Genomic DNA, 20,518 nt, shown 5'->3' with positions numbered 1-20,518 from the left:
GACATGTCCAGTGCATTGGAAGGAAAATCCCAGAACTAGAGGAAACAAAAGTTGACAAAGTATTTCATTTCAGGAAGAAGGGAAGCTTGGGTTTGTGTATATGTGTATTTCCAAAAGAGTCATTGTTATTGTACAGATGAACACGTCATCTTCTTCCTCACAAACAAAGGCATGAGACCCTTTGTGTTTGACGTGCACCCCTCAAAGTAAGGGTCTTGCACTGATGCCAGTGGAAAGGTTGCTCTGCAACGAGCACACAACACCAACATAAAGGAAATCATTGTTCAGCTATGACAGCAGATTTTTGCCATCAGTGTTTTAATCAAGTTACAAGTGAAGATGTATGTCTTATGGCTTTGGCTGTTTCCCAGGTCTGTGGCAGATACTCTGTACAGATTTACAGGGCACTTTGCCATTGTTCTGTCCATTTCTTGCATTTTATATTTCTATACATCATCTTGATTTCAACAAAGCTTCTGCTGTCTGTATATGACGCCTCTTGCATTCTCAGAAAGAAAATAATAAACTGCAATTTCAAAACAAAAGACAGAGAACAAACAGGAAGATAGATGTTTGCAAGGAAAATAGACCCAACTTTAAAGAGAAAGAAAGAATAATAATAACTGTCAAAGTTTGGAAACCAGTAAAACATTCTCTACATTTCTCAATTTTATACAAAAATGAAATAAATCTAAGATAAGAAAGCTCTGTAAAATATGTGAGAACAAGTACCTAATGTGGAGGAATTCTTGTTACCATTAGGCTTAAAATGGCTATTTTTTTCACCATTTTGATGAAACATGGTACCTTAATTTTGAAACTCTTGCTGACCTAATTAATGGAATTTTTTTTTTTTCTTAACACAATGATTATACAGCCCTTTTGAGTTTGTAAAATGAAGAAAAGTGTCTAAGTATCAGTTAGGTCCATTACTTTGTTTTCCAAGTTGAAAGTTGGTGTTTATTGTTCTTCCAGGGCTCTCATCTGTAGAGTCTCCCAGTGCTCCACAGTTCCTTCATACTGGGAACAAAATTTTTTTCAGTAACGCTACTAGTAATGAACAGCAAGCTACTGATGATGATGCTGATAATGATAATCAATATTATTATTTCTAGTCATTACCTTGAAAAACTGCAACCTGACATTCCTAGTCTTATTATCTCCACATATGAAAGAACAGATACTGAATATTTAGAATGCTCCACCTCACAAAAGTCCATAAAAAATCTAATGAGTCTAAAGCACAATGGCAATCTCTTTCTGTACCTTTATTTCCATAGTATTGATATCTTAAGAGTAATGCAAGTTCTGTGGTCAACTGAGATTTTAAAAGTTAACATACAGATGCAGGCCAAGATTTCCAATGTTACACATTTTAAGTTTTGCTCACCATATTCATCTAGAGAAAACCACTTTTTAAAATTTCCAGTTTTAATGTTATTTTATCAGTTAATTCCCTGAGTTTCTTCCATGCCAGAAATGCATTATTTCTACTCTCTTTCCAAGACGATAATTGGGAGTGAAGGCTAAGCCTTTCCTTTGGGTTTGAATTCAGCATAAATAAGAACACCTTCCTCCCAAAAAATAAAAAAACCAAGCAAACCCAGAGAAAAGCAAACAGCAGAATGACTCATCTTGCTGAGGATAATGTTCTCCTGCTAGAAATACTGTGTGGGTGGATCTGATCTGCTGTAGTGGGTCTGTGGTGCATTGAATAATAAAATCAGCCAAACAAAAACTCCTCGCTTTTGGCTCCTGATTCACAATGTTATAAGAAAAGATACAACAGTAGTCATATAGCACAATGAAAGAAAACAAAGTCAAGACTATTGCAAATTTTGGAAAAAAATGGATTAATAAAGTGGCCCATGACTGGTGTTCTTCACAGAGCAGCAACCATAAATTTCCAACTGACCCCTCCTGAGGCCTGGCACTGACAATAGAGAGAATAAAATTCACAGAGGCACAAACTGTTCACAAAGAAACTTTTAGTGTCTTAAGGAGAAAAATAGAAGACTGACATAAGATACAAAAACATCAGTTAAAGTGAACTTTAACTAATGTTGCTCTGAATGAGCTCTAAGTAAGCTATTTCTCACTCAGCATCTCTCAGCTATTAAAGTGTCAAGGAGACTTCTAAAATTTCTAAATTTTAGAATCTAAAGCAATTTTTTTGGGATATGAGAGATTCTCTCCATTTCTGATTCTTCAAGGAAAGGAGTCTTGTGAAGAAGGTAGGGAAAGAATCAGCTATATAAGCAGCCATGAAAACAAGGTGAAGAGTTGCTTAATGCTGCTCCAGTGCTTGAAATGGAAATGGCATTCCAAAGTTATTCCTTTTCAGCTGTATTGTTTGCACTTCCTGTTACAAACTGCTGATCATGAATGAGTTGGTGTTTTATTATTCCATGGAAATTATGAACAGTGGAAGCATTCTCCATCTTAAAATAACTCTTTTTATCATTCAAGACCATCAGCTCCAATAAGAATCAAATAATCTGTCTGATTGTCAAATTCTGCCACCTTCCATGCTGTCTCTCTTTATCAGAAGCTTTTCTTACCCCATAAAAACCTCTTTAAATCTAGTCAACAACAACTGTTAAATATTTTATGGAGTTCCCATAACAAAAAATATTCTGCACCTGCCTTCAGATTGTTTTTTTTAAGGGCTCATAATCAATCTGACTTAGCTGTTAACTCAGAGACTGCCATCAATTGCAGAGCACCTTATATAGATACAGTTTCATAACAGACTTCTAAATAGATTCAACAATGCATTAAGTTGTTCAAATATTCATACCTGTCCCCTACAAACAAGATTCAATATATTTAATTTGAAGGGATAATGAAATTTATAAACTCCACCCCAACCTCAAGCAAGAGGCCATTACCATGTCCTCCTAAACTAATGTTAGCAGCTCCATGCTATGATTCTGCAAGATGTATTAGCCAGATGTGAGTTAATTATTGGCTTGGAGAAATTTATTGTATGCTATAATAAATCTTTGCATGAAGTGTTGCTTGGAGAAGTGAAAAATGAAAGAAAAAAGAAAGACGAGATAGAATAAGCAAAATGTTAAGCCTTGGGCATTGAATTTACATTTATGAGATTCTCTACGATTTACTGCTCCAGCTTGTTTTCCTAGAAACGCCTTGGGTTTGTTTCAGATAAAATACACTATAATGCTTACAACATAAATTTGTTTAAGGTCCCCCTTACTCTGTGAGTATTCAAGTACAAAAGTGAGTTCCCCACAGCAAAACTCAAGTCACAGAGGCTTAGATACATCCCCAGGCAGCTAGAAAACCCATATGTGTACAATTTCTTATCCATCCTCATTCATCAAAATCTGCCCTAAGTCACCAACATAACCAGAACTGCCTGGTTTTCTCACAGTACCTGGATTTCTGGTGAGGATTGCATCCTGGACACTCAGTACTGGAGTAGCCACATGGTCCCCTGGGTGGTGGCTCAGGGGCAGAAAGGTCTGGATAACATTGATCATTTATTCCTCGTTTTTTGCCACCTCTGATGTCAGTAATGGTGTGTTAATAAGACTGCTTATAAATCAGAAGTAAAGGTAATTAATCAGTAGCTGACTGAGACTGAGATCTCCTGCCTGCCAACACAGCAGTCCTTCCCATCTACCACCACTTCAGTATTCCCTGGCAATTAGGAACTGCTGGTGAGTGTTGGCTCAAGTGGGGCTTATTTAGTATGATATGGGGGAATAATTCCACTATTCCTGTGCTATTTATAGCTTCAGAGGGCCTGTCTGCTTGGCTCAGTGCCAATTCATGACCCATACGAGACAGCAATTTTTAATGTAATTTCTTGTCACCCATAGGTTCTCTCTTCAGAACGAGAAGAAATGGAACAGATTAAGCAGTGATATATGTAGAAAAGATGAATAAATAAAACAAAAAAGGTTTTGTCAGAAAAGTTATATGCATGTTTAAGTTGACAGGAAAGCACTGACTTAGAGTCTAACTACTGCAACACATTCTATAGAAAAATATCAAAGGAACAAGAATTGTTCACATTTTCTTATTATTTTAAATTTTAAAGGAAAGTCTAACAAAAGAGGGTAGAAACTCCAAATGGCAATTAATCATCAAAGAGAAGCATTACTTTTCATAACATTCCCATCAACTTCACTGAATTACATTTTTAGTACAACTTGTTTTTGACCAGTTCTCATACATACCTAAGAAAACTGGGTTTAGAATTTGAAAAAATATTTGTATAAACAATAAAAAAAAAAGTGTTTTATTCAAGTGAATGGAGAGAGACAAGCTAGTTTCAGAAACCAGCACGTGAACATAGAGAAACGAAATGGAAAGCTCTTTGAAAAAGGATGACAGAGATTATCAGAAGTTGGATAGCTCTCTTCTGAGACAGCTATTTTTAAAAGACCTTAAAGTGGCAAAGCACTACTGATATTCTCTAAAGATTTTTTCCCATGAGTAACACTTATAAACAGCGAACTGATGTTGCTAGAATGAAATCATAAGGAGAACAATTTTGAAAGTGGCGTCATGGGAACGACATACGTAAATGCTGTTTGCTAATAGGATTTGTGAACAGAAGTCCCCATACACTAAGTTACAGATTGAGCTCTGAGAGGATTAAAACAGGCCAAATTTTTCTTTTTTCAAACCTTTTTATTTTTATTGCTTTTCTTCCTCCTCAGTACTCTAGAGGACACCATCTTCACATCTAGAGGGAGCTGGATTTAACAAGGTTCTTGTCAGCTGCAGTTTGTAGATTGCAGGAAATCAGAGTTTTTCTGGAGCTCTGTTGATTCAATAAAGAAAAACAGAAGGATCCATGACTATCAATTACCAAGTTAAAAAGGACAATCTAGAACGAGGTGAAACCAGCATGAGAAAAGGAATTGATCTGGATCTCCACCTGAGCCCTTGGTGGAGCAAAGCTGTCCTCCCTCCTCTGGAGCACAGTGACAGAAGGAAGAAGGAAGGGATGTGAAAAGTGCTCCTTCCAACAAATGCCCCAGCACCAAGTGTGTGCAGATGGGTAGGAATGGCTTCAGCCACATCTGATTGCAAAAATATGCCTGTTCACAGTCCTGTAAAAAAAAATACAAACCATTGGGCAATTATTTAGCAATACTTCAGTGACCTATCCGGTTTTAAAGAAAATATAACACATCCATCATTAGGCCTGAGTGCCTTACAACATTTGAAAAATGTATTCTAAATCAAGAGTTGAAGGAGAAGGTAGAAATGGTCCATCTGTCAAAGGCCAGTGCAAAGTCAACATACCATTTACTTTCTCAAAATGAGTTTAACAGACCCCTACAGTTTCATGCTGGCCTTTCCCAAAAAGATGACCTCAAGAGCATTCAAATGGAAAATAATCACCTTAAAAAGAAATACTCTGACAGAGGAAAAGGAGCAGTTTCTTGATGGAGTGAAATATATAAAACCCTCAGCTCATATTACAGAAATAAATGTCTGCAGAGAGTTAGAAAGAGAGGCAGCATATTTTTGTGAAACTACATCCAGGAAATTGAACCACATGTTAGCTTGAAAGAGATGCTATATTCTAAGAAGAAAGAGCCCTGTACATTTTAAAATATAAGGCAATCTAAACATCATAAACCCCTTTGAAATGTAATTTAATATTTCTTCAGTAATTCCAGGGGAAATAAAAGATTTATTTTAAATTCTCTTTCTAAATACCATCTAGCTGTTTCCATGATAGTTGCTTAAAGGGGAAAGAGGAAGAAATAGTGTTGGAATGCTTCTGAGCAGTTTTTATTCTTGAATGCTGCCCAGCCTTTGGGCGATTTGCCCTTGCTCTTGTCCTCGTGTACTTATTTCCATGAAAGAAAAATATCACTAGAAACTAGAAACATCTTACATTAATTTAGGGTCTCTATAAAGGACTGGTTCACAAGGCATCAGGTTCACAAAGGATCCCAGACAGCAAAAACCAATCAAGGCTACGAAATGCAGCAGAAGCAGATGAGTTATTTTAACTGCATGGGGTTAAATGCTAATGGCATCATCTTCATTATTGTCTTTTCATGTATATATACATATATAAATATGTATAAATATTTCAGGAAGCTTTTTATGTTAGACCCACAGCTTGAAAGGGGCGTTAAGTGTGTTTGGCAGATTCTTCATCTGCATAGTGTCATCTATTTAATTAGTCATATTTTGAGGGATGATTGTTGGTTTTATTCTGTTTTTATTGACAGTATTTTCAAATAATTATCATGGGTACATCTCTAAAGTTTTTGTAGAAATACGTCAAGCATATAAATAATAGATCTTTCACTTGATTCCAAACAGTAACACATTACCCACCAGGGTCTTGTCTTTTTTTAGAACTTACGAGAAAGCTGCTAGGAAACTAACTTTCCAGAAAGCTGTGGAAGTACAGATGCACAAGTGAACAGCACTCAGATGTGGTTCCATACAAGGATTCACTTCTAGGCTCTGACACAGACTCACAACCCCTTGCGATGCTGTGGAGCTATCACACCATTTAACTGCATGAAATAGCAAAAGAGGGAAAACAATGAAAAAGAAACCAGAGTTTCAGAGCCAAGCTGTAGCTGCATGAATGTTTGCTAGTAATAGAAAATATGGAGAGCTGAAAACCTCTGAAGTAATTTCTAAATGGTGTTGAGACATTTAAAACTGGACTGGAGACCTAATACTAGTCCAGTCAGCAGTTTCAAGATATCAAGATTTCACACTTAGAAAACTATTGTGAACAAGTTATAAGAATAAACACTTGCAAGACAAAATTAAATTTTTAAAAGTATACATGTAAGATGACCTCATATTATCTCAAGTTTGCAACTTCTACATAGCTTAAATGTTTGGTTGTCTGCATTCCTTTTATTTTTTTCCTCTATTATTTTGCTAGTAATACAAAATAAAGGAAAATAAGAGATGAAGATAAACTCTAGAATGCATGGTAAATATCATAATATTTATTCCAGTTTAGATGCTAATGGTTTTGCTGTTACAAACAGCACTGACCTCATACCTGACAAGATTATGTAGAGCCACAACAATACAAAAATTGTTATAGAGCAGTCCATGAACCTTGTTAGATATAATAGCTGAAACAAAATTGAAACCCGCAAACATATATTTGAAATTTACCCATTTTTGTCTTTGACATAATCACTGGTCATGTAAATAATAAAAGACTTATTTTTAGATTTCAAATATTGCTTAGTGCCCTCCTGATCAGAAAACCACAGGAACAGCCCTTTTCACACCATATTTTCACACTATATTTTCACACATTATTTTTTTTTTTTTCAGTCTGGCAGATAATAGGAATCTGAAAGTGGAAAATATAAAGATGTTACTACTATCTACTTCAAAGTAAGATGTGTGTGCTTGTGTGATTAAAGGTATTTCCTGTGTTTCTGAACCTGTTTGGCTCTCTACATCACTGTCTGGACATCTAGTGAATAGAAACTCCTTTTTCAAATTTTCTTTTGCACATTTACATTTGATTACACATTTGTATCTGGTATATATATCTATCACTTAAAGCTATGGTGGCACAGCTTTATGTACAGCTATATATTCTACACATGCACAAAGAACCCAGGGTACACACAAAAGCTCTCTGCTGTTAAACTACTCATAGCTTTAAAACAAAAGGAGTGGCAAATGCCAAGAAGTGTTTGCCATGGCTGGTTGACAACACCAGGGCCCAGTGTTCCATGATTTGCTGCCAATATCCTAGGGAGGCAAAACTCCTCTTTTCATTCCCTGACTCAGCAAGCTACATATTACTTTCAGAAATAGGAGAAGTAAGAGTCCGTCGGTCTGATGGAGTAAGTATATAAATAGAAGAAAAGTCACCTTGAAAAAGTCAGTGGAAGAACTCATATTCTTCTATCAAAACAAGCTGCTGACAATTTGTTTTAAAGTACATCATGCTCAAAGAATGCTGGTGTGGATAATGCTTCACTACTTGAAATAAAAGTCAGTACAAGACAGTTTAAGGACAGCAACCATTGTCAGCATGGGATGCAGGCAGTGTTACTGCACACAGACCTCAGTAGAAACAAGAGGCTTGTTTATAAGACCATTTTCTGAAAGACTTCCCATGGTGAGCCATCAAAGATGCAATTCCTGCTTTTGTGGCTAAACAGTAGTATCTCCCACTTGAAATTTTTGAAAACAGTGCAAAAGTGAAATATGATTTTGGAGCTCAAATATTCTTATAAAAGAAAAAATCCAGACAGGAAGTCCACTCACAAAACAATCCTTATCTTTTGTGGTGAGGGGAAGGGCACAGCAGATGAGTTGCGGGGGTGCTCCCTTCCCTCAATAAACTGCCAAGCAGGTGTTCCCCCATGACTTTTTACATCTACACTGTCAGAGAAGCACTTCTCAAGTCAGTCTTACAAAACACCCCCTTTGCAGTCTTTTTTTTTCTCCAAGGTGTTTAATCTGTTTGTCTTGTCCCAAGCCGCAACATCATCTGCCATTACATTTGGGAAACTACTTCATGGTCTTATGGATCTCATCTTCAGGCATCTAACCATTCATGCTATGGCATTAGTGCAAACATTCAATAGTAAATTCTTATCAGATTTGAGATTAGGAAAGAAAACAGCTTATGGTTCTATATCCCTTTAATAATAATAGTGTTTACCTCAATAATCCCCTCAACAGAAGATGGAGCCCTCAGAGAAATATTGTCTTCATTAAGCTCTCTGTAAATGTTCCAGCAATATACAAAATCACAGATACAGTCTTTCTATTTAATTTCACCTTGGAAAACAATTTAAGCATGCACGGATGCATTTACAGGTGACTAAATATCCCTGCGCGTAGGATGAGAATGTGGAATCTGAGCACATCTCAAAACCACCAGGATTTGAGCCACTCAGTAGGTGAGGTATGTGTAGAGCTGCTTTATTGTGAAATCAAACCTTCACTCACGTAGTGATGACTTTTTCCAGGTGCAGCATGTCTGAATGTGTCTCACACTTTTGCAGGTGACATTGCAGCCCAGCACCCTGTGCTTAAAATAGACAACCTGATGTACTGTGCCTGCTCCAGCTCATTCCTCTCTCATTTTGGGATTGAAGCCATTCTGGATAAACAGATGATCTGTGAAGTCTAACACATTTGTAAAGTGTGGACATCTCTCAGCAGAGCTTAAACTTTATCATTAGATGCTATCAGCAGTCTTCTAGGGCTGCTGCTGCATTTCAACAAGCACAGCTTCAGCTGCAGCCCTGAAGGTGCATGAGGTAAAATCCTGAGGTCCAAAGGAAGGTCTCTTCTACAAAAATGGGTGAAGTTTGACCTTGATGATAACTCTCATCCAGCTGGAACATTGTCAGGTTGCAGTTTGCATGGTGCAGGACCACTTTCTTCACTCATATTTTGTTCTCACCCAGCTGACAGTGACAGTAATTCCAAGAGAATTGTTGTAAGATGTAACTATTAATACACTCTATGTTTAAATACTGGTTTGTATCCAAGAGCAGCTTTTGACTCTCTTTGACAGGAACATCCTGGCATGTGTTGCTATACTACAACAGACACGATCTGCACGTATTAATGCATGCACATTCTTATCAATAAATAAGCTTTAAATAAAAAGACTGACTTCCCAGTGAGGTAGAGAGGTCATTATTAATTAGGGTATGCAAGTTAATATTAGCCTTAAACTATGCAGAATTTGCCCTTTAATATTTGAATAAATTAAAAATTAATTATACAAATGTACTACATGAAATAAGGTCATTTTTTCCAAAGAAAAAAAGAGGAAAACTTTCCTGTTTAAAAAAATAATACAAACGGTTTGTTGTATACAAGGTAACTATTTTGCTTTCATTTGTTGCACAGACAAACTGAGAAGGTTTTCTTGCAGAAATACCAATTACCATTTTATTTGGTGACATCTTATTTAGCAACACCTGGTATGCAGCATGCAGGAAGTAAGCATCTTGTTTATGAAAAATCATGACTCCATGTCACAACACTTATGTAGGATGCATACAAGGGATTATCATCTGAGATGCAGCATCTCCCATCTTTCCATCTATAGGAGACCTGAGACTGGCAAAAGGCAAGAGAAACATTCAAGGTAAGAAGGGAGGTGATGATAGACGTGAAATTTGAATTTTAGAGGTACTGTTTAGTACCTATTCCTATTTCTTTTCCCACACAATAAATAATGTAAATATCTTTTGAACATTTAGCCATGTCCAAACAAACCATAAATCCATAAATTCCAAGAAAATTCTGAAATGTCTTCATGTCTTCTTTTTTTTTTTTTTTTTTTTTTTTTTTTTTTTTTTTTTTTGGATGGGTACATATGGTAAGTCTTAGAGCACTAGAGATTTAAAATAATGAATAAAGTTTTTCTAAGAGACATTCTTGGGGAATGTAGAATTTTATTTAAAACTTCCTTCCTCTGGGAGACACTCTTGAAATTCTTTTTATCAGCTCAACATCTTTGTCATTATATGAGTAAGTAATACATTAAAATAAACTCTTTGTAATCTCAAAGTTCCTCATAGATTTTCCTACCTTTCCAGTTCAACATTTACACATTTCTTAATTTACATGAGACTAGACATTACCAGTGAAAAGACCTGGAGAAAGAATTATGATGGAGAGAGAGGGCCTATCTGCCTACCTCCACACTTGCTGTGGTCACTGTGGTCCTGACCTTGCTTCAAGGACCAGTCTTAAATATTAGAGACAGATTTGTTGAATTAATAGGATGCTTTGACTTTGCTAATAATCTGCTTTAGGTAGGCTCCACTAAGGACAAGTCACTTGTCCTAAATCATGGCCTGGACCATATGTGCAGGGACCTTCCACTGCATGTTTTTCTCAGAGTGAGCACTCTATATAAAGATTATATATTCAACCAACAGTTGAAAATGGCAGATTTATTTTTGTACCCAAGCTAAGGGTGTCAATAACTAATTATGTCTGATTTTGATGGAGAGGTACTCGATAAAATGTATTAAGAGATAACTTTTGAGAATGCCAAGTGCAGAACTATTCAAAGCCTGTGCTGATGTTGCAACACAAAACGAGTGAGAGCAGAATGAGTCCAAGCCAAGTCTGTAGAGGGAGTACTGTGAGCAAACCACAGGAAACTGAAATCACACCATATTCATAAGATGTACTAGCTGTTAAATAAAGGCATCATACCCAACAGCTCCCATCTGGACATCTGAATCCTAGGCATAAAAGGTTCAAATTGCATATATTCACCTAGGATTGTCCTAGAGTTTGTCTTCAATAAAAATAACCAATAGTTTGAAATAAGAAGAGTTTCATCTACAGCTGTCTTTACGACTGCTTACTTTTGAAAAAAATAGCTGTGTTCTTTTCTATTTTCTCCACCAGTCAGTTTGCTGTTTCCTACCTCTTCAAACTCATGCCTTCTTTGCTCCACTTCCCTGAACATTTCCTTCATCAGTGTTGCTCCCCCTTGTCTTCTTGCACTTAAAGGCATGATGTTGTAGAGACTTTATTGGTTATCCCTTTCCCCACAGCATTCCCTTTAGGCTGCTTTTGTCTTTCTTCCTCCTCTGTAAATAGGGCAGAAACAAACTAGAAGTATTCCTAGTAGTCATGTGTGGGTTTCTAGATGCTTCTTTGTAATCCAGAGCTTAGATGTAGCTGGAAGCACTAACTAAAGAGCCATCTGACCCTGTAGGTTATTAGACATTAAATTAAAAACAAAAATAATGATGTGCCATGGACGTATGACATTAATAATTAAAAGTAATATGAATAGGAAAAAAATCACTGTTCCTTGTTTCTTCTGAATTCTATACCAGTGTGACCCTAATTAGGACAGCAGAAAGTGTTCTGTCCCCAGGTATTCCTCTATCTCACAGCTAATTTGAGGAGCTGGGAGAATGTAGGTCCCAGCTTCTCTTCCTGGTTTAGTTGCCAACATTTTTTGTTGCAGCTCATTGACTTTCTTGCCTGGTGTGTTTAAACCCAGGCAAAGCAAAGATGTTTCATGCACAGGGACTAAGGGGAAACCACAGAAAATCTGGAGCAGCCAAAGTGCTACTGTGTCCTGCATTCCCTGAGAAGGGGAGGCAGTGTTTATCAGCTGTAATTGCTCAGAACGTGGGGGAAATGGTCTCAACCCCCAGAGCTGGGGTACCTTTTGTCCAGGATCTCAGTCCCCTACAAACACCTCACAGAGCTGCTCTGGTGCGGTAATCTGCGCTTTTGTGCAGATCTAGTTTCTTCTAATGTCTTGCAAATTAGTTAATTCAAATGCAATTGCCGTGTCTCTCCACAGTATTGAATTATGCTAATAAGAACATATTTCTTGTTTTTCTAGTGCTTTACTCAGGATATAAGCTAGAAATTCAAATATTCATCCCAACTTGTTTTATTTATCAGTGAGGTCATTTCAGTCATTGCAAATTTTATACTGCAAGCTATAATAATATTTTAACCTCTTTTAAAGTTTCACAATGAACTAGAATTCACCTATAAGGACAAAACTACAAAAGGAAGTAGAGATTACAGTGGTGATCTCTAGTAACCATAGAAAGTCTCAGCTGGAATCAGTGTGAAGTCAACTACAGGACTGTAAAAAATGAAGTACTTTGATACAATAGCATATTGATTTTCCCCAGTATTTAGTAACATATATTGATATCAAATAATGAAATACATGCTTGTAACAAGAGTTAACTTCCTAGATATATTCAGAAAGATGATTCTAAAGAGAGAAATAATGATAACAGGGTACTAAATTGGAAAAATGTCATACTTCTATTTGATGTTTTTTCAAATTCCTTTAATGAATATTTTACTAATGTATTCAATTTGACAAAAAAATTCAAAACTAATTATGGTAGAGCTGTTGGTGAGTATCAGAATGTAAAAGCAAAGTACCAAACAAACTAATCCTACAGATATATTCAGGACTAAGCACCAAAATAATTTCACAAACTTCCAGTTCTATGATCCTCGTTCTCTTGTGGGAGATGTTAGGATTAATTTTCAGTAGATCTTTCTGAGATAAATATCCAAGAACATGAATTGGTTACAAACCATAACCTGTTGGTCCTTAGCGACTGAACAAACCCATCTCCTTATGGTACAAAACCTCCTCCTTCACCCCAACTCAGCAATTCTTATTTCAGTATCTGGAGGTTTTTGTCTGAATAGCAGATTTTTTCATCCTACATCTCTAAACACATATTTTGCCATAATACCTGCTGAGGTTACTTCTCTTTTCCAGGTCAAAAAGATGTAGAAAAAGTTGTACAGGTCCTTAGGACAAGCTTCCCTGGAAATCTGAAATTTGTGAGAGCTGACGTGTGGCATGCACTAACAATATGTTTGGAGACTTTGGCACACAGGAAGAAATGGATTGGTCTGAGTGTCACAGAGCAAAAGATCACAAGGCTACTTTTGTCAGAGAAAGGTGCTGACAAGAAGGCTGTATTCATTAATCCTTCCCAGAGGATTTGTAAAACATGGGATGTCTCCTTGCTCAGCTTCATTCAAATATAAAACTGAAACCCTATTTCCAAATCTCTGTGTGTGATGGCAGTAATAGCTACCCAGCTATATTTTTGCTCCCTATAAACAGAGGATTTTATGCATATCAGGACAAAGTAGAACTCTAAATATTCATCTCTGATTATTTTATTCATTTTTGAAATCCCAGCATGCTATGGAAAACCTCATCAGTAGAGGCAGAAGGAAACAGCAAACAAAGCTATCTATAATCTTGTCCTCTGAAAAATACAGCCAACATTATATGTGGGATCAGTTATTTATGCTAGTCAAAAAGAGCAAAGGGACAATTGCCATTTTATCCTTGACTCTCATAGACACCCTGAATCCATAGAGAAACAACACACACAAGATGAACGAGGCTCAGATATCAAAGCAAGCAAATTAATGCCAATTAATGCCCACATTCTTTTCCAAATAGGTTGATAAACCTATCTGTTTGCCAAGCATAAATACTGAAGTTTACATGTTGTATATATGTTGCCATTGGGAGCTTGGGCATACAGAATTTGAGAAATAGAGAAAATAAATCAAGAATTTACGACACAAAATCATAGGGCATACCCTACTGAAACACTGCTACTGTAGTGTCACTGAAAGTCTGCTGTTGCAGTTGATATTAAGCAGGATTCAGAATGTAAAGATAAGAAATTCATCAATGCATGGCCATGAGAAATTGCTGTAGAGTGAAGCCATTTGAATGCCTACTAAGAAAATAAGGCTGTCACAGTAAACACAGTAAACACTTCTGATATTCTTTTCCATGAACTAACCTCCAGGCCTTTACCAGCAGTAATGAATTAGACATCCAGATAAGGTATGGTGTTCTTCATTTCGGAGTGGGTTACCAAGGCACAAGCAGCTTTAAACCTTCCTCCTTCATTAACAGTGAAGGTATTCGTATTTTCATGCTGTGTACCACAACTTCTGTTGCCTGAAAAATAAACTGTGACTTTAATTTACAAAACTGTGACTTTAATTTACAAACTACCCCAATTTCACAGAGTCCGAGCTCTCCTTTGCCTATTATGTCTAAACCTTCAGCTATACTAATCTATCTGGAAAAGCCTTGCAATAAAAAGGTTGTTCCACGACCTCCTTCACTGTACTCCTCAGGTATGACTTGACCAAAACCCAATTGTGAATGAGTGAAAAGAACTGGGGAAATAAAAGACAGGAGACACTACTTGCTATATCAGTGCTAAGAAACCTTAGCTCATTTGTATTCCCCACCTTTAAGAGACAGTTTTGGAGACTGATAACATAATTTTCCTAAAAGAAAATGGCAGATATGGAAAATTGACATTCTTTGAATCACAAAGGACACAATAGTATTCAGGACCTTGTAAGAAATTCTCATGCTGTAGTTTCAGAAGAAAACTCTAAAGATGCTCTGTGATGTGAGTCTAAGGAAAAAAAAATATCTTCAATTACAGCTTCTGATGTCTTTTTTACTTTAGACAACAGACAACATGAAGGAGCTGGCAGCTGAGAATGGGCAGTGACAGAAGTCATAGCTGTGACTACCAAGAAGTATAACAGGGAGGATACTGCACTAATGGGTGCCTACTGTCTACAAACTCCAGTGCAGAGTGGAGTTTACCCACAGAGAAGCTTACCTGTAAAATGAGATCTGATTACTCTATTTCTAAAGTCTGTCAGCTTGTCTATGTACTATAGGTGAGAAGTGTTTCACTCACTCCTTTGGTGCATGCCAGACCTTGATTTGCAGGAATTATCTAAGCATAAGTCAATACTGATGTCACAGTCAGTCTTTGGCCTCACACATGAAAAAACCCCAACAGAAACAAATCCCAAAACAAAACAATATGCTGATAGTTTTAAGGTGGGAGTGCCCAGGAATTATTATCCATAACCTGAAATTTCTTAGTTCTGCACGTGGGCAGTCAATGTGTCAGAATAATCTTGATGATGTTCTTGTATTCTCTTCACCTTACCTGTACACTTCATTGCTAGTCACTCTTCCCTGTTCAGCCTTGCCTTAAGTAGAAGGGAATTTGTGTCTCCCTTTTAGCTTGTATCATATCTAGCAGAGATCTTGTATCAAACATCAGCTTTGGTCGACTGGCTTAATGTTTAGGTGGCAATTTCTTTTTCTCCTACAACTACAACTGCAGTTTCAAACCAGCCACAGCTGTAAACCCTCCCCTCCAAGGAGTCTGGGAGCAACCAGCCAGGCCAGTTTGGAAAGAAACCCTAATCCATTCTTTGTTCAACAGGAAGGAAACCCAAGTCTGCATACCAAAGCTTTATTTCAGAAGACCAAACATCAGCAGTTTTACAGTGATCTTTAATTTCCCATTTGGTTCCATGAAAAAAAAAAACAAAACTATCCAAAACAATTATTGCCCAGAACAAAGCTCTCAAAGGGCTTTCGATCCCTGAAACAGTCTTGCTAATGATCCCTTCTCAGTGGTTTGTCCTCCTTTTCTTTATGACTTTCCTGCACACTTATTTTCAATTAAATGAAACCTTCCTACTTATTTTTTTATACTGTCATTTTGTAGGAGAAATACCAGGACAGATTTTTCAAGAGACTCTGAAAGCCTTGCTCTTCATCTGAGTCACCATTCTTCATGGGACACCCTGAGCTGCATTCCCAGCAGCTGGCTGCAGGCATCCAGACTCCCTCCCCTCCTTCCTGACTGAGGTTCTGTGTTATTCAGCTTTGCAGTACTTGTGGTGGTGCTGGCTACAGGTGTCACAGGCCTTTCTGAGTCCTTTAATTCCATTTGCAAAACACTGGCATAGACCTTGCAGAGTACAGAAAAGTGTCAGGGAAATGTAACATATTTATAGCCAAGCTCCCATGTTGTTTATAGTGTCTCAGCAAATATTTTATTGTTTACTGCTTTAAGGCCCACTGATACATTTAAAATGTGATCCCTTGGGCAGCTGAAGCAATGAAGCCTGACTTCCTACAGCATCATCCCTTCTTTAAATTCTCTGGTACCTGCTAGCAGTGAAGGCACAATGGGATCCCATGGTCTTTATTTCTCTCTTGTTGCATGAAATTTTTAAAAAGTGTTATTTTTGAGACAGCTGCTGCACAAATTTGGGTGTAACTGGCTAATGAATTCATAAGTTTGGGGGTAGAGGCTTGGTATATAGATGGATAGCATGATACAGATTTTATCTCCTTAGAACAGATATTAAAATAATTCTCTGGTACTTCAGATACCCTACCTAGGGCAACCAAAGAGTGAAGAAGCTAAGCTGTTACCCAGTATGCCATTCAGTGCCAGAGATGAAATACAGTAAAAGAAAATATCTCAGGCTGAAAAGAAAAATAGACAGGACCAGGCCACACTTGCTAAGAGAATATGTCAATGTTTAACACTGAGGATGAATCATAAGTTGTACTGCTTACTGTCAATAGATGAAGCCGGGAAATTGGATGTTCAGTGAAGCAAGGCAGGACCTCTGTAGTTAGAGTGCATAATCTGAAACACATCACTGCAAAGTGGGGAGGGGGAAGTGACTAACCCAAGAAGATGGACGTTGTTCATTTCAGCTGCCAGGGTGAGTAAGTAAAGATAAAATAAGCTTTTAGATTCACAACAAGATCTTTCAATTTCCTGACTAAAGGAAGCAGCACTTTGTTACCTGGATTCTGCCTTTTCAATTGGGTCTTGCCTCAATTTCTCTTGCATGAGCAGGCTGAAGAAGAATTTCAAAAGCTTTGGGTAATTTTGTATATCTGTCTTTTATAAGCATTGCCCATCAATTTTTTTCAGAGAAAAGCTGAAGGGTCCTTACCTTGCTCCTTGATTAAACATTTACTGACTGCTAATTTGGTAATGCATTACTGCTATAAATGATTGCTTGCAAAGCAGTGGAGAGATGGGCCTGAAATATCTGTCTATTCCTGTAGCCTTCACATCCTGTATGCTCATACAGGATTATTAATCTTTGTCAGGAAGGTCAGGAAGCATCAAATAGTGATTAATGGTAAGTTGCAGGGGTTTCTGATAACTGAGCTCCAGGGATTGTGGTTGAAACCTGTTAGATGGCTATTAATACCTCCTTTGCCCTTCCTGTAATTCGCTGTGACTGCAGATGACTGTTGAAGAATTGCTGGTTTTTCATCTTGCAAGGACACTCACCACCCCTCTCCCTCCTCAACAGGGTCAACATTTGTAGACCTTTTGTATTGCCAGTTGGGCACTAATGAGGGAGCATCAATGGATCAGGAAGAGCTGCATCCACAATTCTTTCCCTGTCCACAGTTCACCATGGTAGGCACTGCCCTCTGAAACAAGCTCACAAATAGCAGCCTGGAGCATGTAAAAGGGTAAGATAAAACATTCCATGTCAAAGGAGTACAAAAAGTACAAAGACTGTTACTTAGTGAAATCTGTGCAGGAAGTTTTTCTGTGCGCAGATAATTTTAATCACATCGTTGGAGACTTCATCCAAGGCTGCCGACTTAAAGAAAAACAAACCAACAAAAACATGCACAAATTACCCCTAAAACCCCACCAAAAGCCCTCTTTCTTAAATACTAAGCTTAGAGAATATGCATCCTGCTCAAATGTAAGACACTATGTCAAAACAGGGTCAGGAAAAGTCTGGCAGGCAAATTTGCAGAAGAACCCCAGTGTGGATGCTTATGTTGCTAGGATAGGAAGGAAACAAAACCATATCTTCTCTCTTTGGGAAATGTACCCAGTGATTCTGAACCCTTGCTCTTTACACTGGAGCACTGACTGTTGCTTCCAAACCATGGGTAGGGTTTCAGGGTAAGAATGCATGGCAGGGTCAGCTAATCTTTCTATCCTCTCTGGTCAGAATGTCCAATGCTAGGAGTAGAGAGAGTGTCACAGGTTGTGTTGGATGTGTAGAACAAATTCTCCAAAATACAGTCACGGGAGAAATAGTGGCTAGAAACTAGGGAGATATCTTGCATGGATATTCGAAAATGCTTCAGTGTCTAATCTGTTCATTATGGTGTAATTTAGGTACAAAACTGCTTTGAAATTCTTTCATGACTATCTATGTCATTTTCCAGTTACCTAAATGTATTCTAAAATTTAGCTCTGACAGGCTACTTGAACAAAATACTTTTCAGCTATGTGTTTATATGATTGTGTCGCTAGTTAATTACTCTCTATTTCCACAGTAAATTGAAATCATAAATTCATGGTGCAAGCAAAAGTGTGTGCTTGCATAATCCATAATGGTATCCAATTTTGAAATAGGAAATGCAGAGAAACAAGTGTATAGAAATCAAAATATTTGAAAATTGCTATTTTTTTTAGGATGCTTCTTCCTGTGTCCTCTAAACTGTGTAATGAATGCTGTCCTGGAAAACCACTGTATCTTCACATGAATAGTTCTTGTGGAAGGATGCTGTAAGCAGTATCAAATTAGCTGCCATAGAATTTGGCCACTTAATGCTTTTGCTGTGAATGTCACACCCCATGCTGAGTCACTGTTAAGTGATTGAGCTGATATAAGCGAATGCATTGACTAAGTAGTTTATTTATATCTTGCTGCCATCAATCTAAGAAACTGCTAAATGTATTAAATAATCAATCCACTCAGCAGCTGATGATGCAGTAGTAGAAATGAAGTCCTACTAGGTTTTTATTATTGCTGTCAGAGAGGCTCTTTGGATGCTCTGAACATGTGCAAAAGGATAACAATTCAACAAATACAGCTCACATTTAGAAAAGTCTGAATGACTTTTGAAAGAAAAGACATAATAATACAAAGAAACTGGAAAGATAATAACATGTGGTTGTTTGTTAGGGGCTGCAGCATTCAGTAAAACTGCTGTACAGGTTTGAAAGCTGTGGACTACAGTATGTGTCTGGATTACAGTGTGTGTCTGGCCGTTTAATGCTTAATGTATTAATGATACAGAATTGCCTGTAGGTTACAAATTATTCACTGACAGGGATATGTGGACAGCATCATTCTGTATTATTTTTTACAGTCATGTCATTATGCAATATACATAATTCTAAAATGTCAAAAAAAATCATTCATTAGGGAGAAGGCAATGCAAGGACCCACCAGACAGCTGCTAAAGACCAAAGGAATCAAAGCATTTCATGCCCCATGGAGCTTTTTTATATGCACATTTCAGTTCTGTGACTCTTGTAAACTTCACCAGAGGTAAGAACATTGAGATCATAAATGCTAGTTACAACTGCCATCATTTAACTTTATGTTAGTTATACTTGTCTGGTGTAGGACTTAGGTCAATGTCACATCCAGAATTTTTCTCTACGTTAATTCTGAACTGCACTTTGCAAAAGCGAAGACAAAGATATTTTGGGAATAACAATGCAACGTGTCTGATCTTCTGTCTGCTCATATCCAGAGGACGAAATTGTGAAGATTGTGCTTCTGTTCCACTTAAACACAGGCATAGACAGTTATATAAAATAATAGAGAATATATGCTCAGTGTCGTCTGAACAGTTGGCCTTATTGATATCACACATTGACATCAAAACTTGACTTTACTGAGGTCACAGCAAAACTCCCATTGATGAAAAAGGGCACAGGTTTCACTTCTAGAGTTTTACTCTGCTTTCTCCTCTTTCATGTAAGAATGAGTGTAATGAAGCCCACTCTGAAAAAAAAGAGTTTTAAAGGTTGGGCTGACATGTGGTATTCACATGCCCTCTGACCAGAGAGAAGCTGTGAGACAAGCAGAGAAGAAGGAAAAACATAATTCTTACCTCTCTTGCTGTGCTGAAGTGGAATGCAATACAGAGTTTGTTTACCCAAAGTGAGGGTGTTTTGTTCTCTTGGCCTATCTTGGCCTATCAGGGCCAAGAGTTGTGTGTGTGTCGGGACTGTCTGCTGACAGTCATGGGACAGTCACAGGAGAATCCAGGACGAGGGCAGTTCTGTGCAGTTGTGAGCAAGGGTGAGTGCAAGGCAGATTCACTTTAGATGCAATGTATATAGTATAGAATAATAAAGTAATTATTTAGCCT

The 20,518-nt window shown here is 37.4% G+C and overlaps 1 long non-coding RNA gene across 1 annotated transcript; it reads right to left on the bottom strand.

The window, feature by feature from the left end:
* Window positions 1-4,647: 4,647 nt before the first annotated feature.
* On the bottom strand, window positions 4,648-20,313 carry LOC121354937. The gene is made up of 4 exons (XR_005955358.1): window positions 20,258-20,313; window positions 14,316-14,476; window positions 4,916-5,090; window positions 4,648-4,798 (listed from the first exon to the last, which is right to left on the bottom strand). It is a non-coding gene; the product is annotated as an uncharacterized LOC121354937 (long non-coding RNA).
* Window positions 20,314-20,518: the final 205 nt, after the last annotated feature.

This window comes from Pyrgilauda ruficollis, unplaced genomic scaffold (assembly GCF_017590135.1).
Source record: "Pyrgilauda ruficollis isolate IOZ18807 unplaced genomic scaffold, ASM1759013v1 scaffold24, whole genome shotgun sequence".
Classification (NCBI taxonomy): domain Eukaryota; kingdom Metazoa; phylum Chordata; class Aves; order Passeriformes; family Passeridae; genus Pyrgilauda; species Pyrgilauda ruficollis.
Note: the sequence above shows the minus strand (reverse complement) of the source record. Positions and strands in the feature narration are given on the sequence as shown.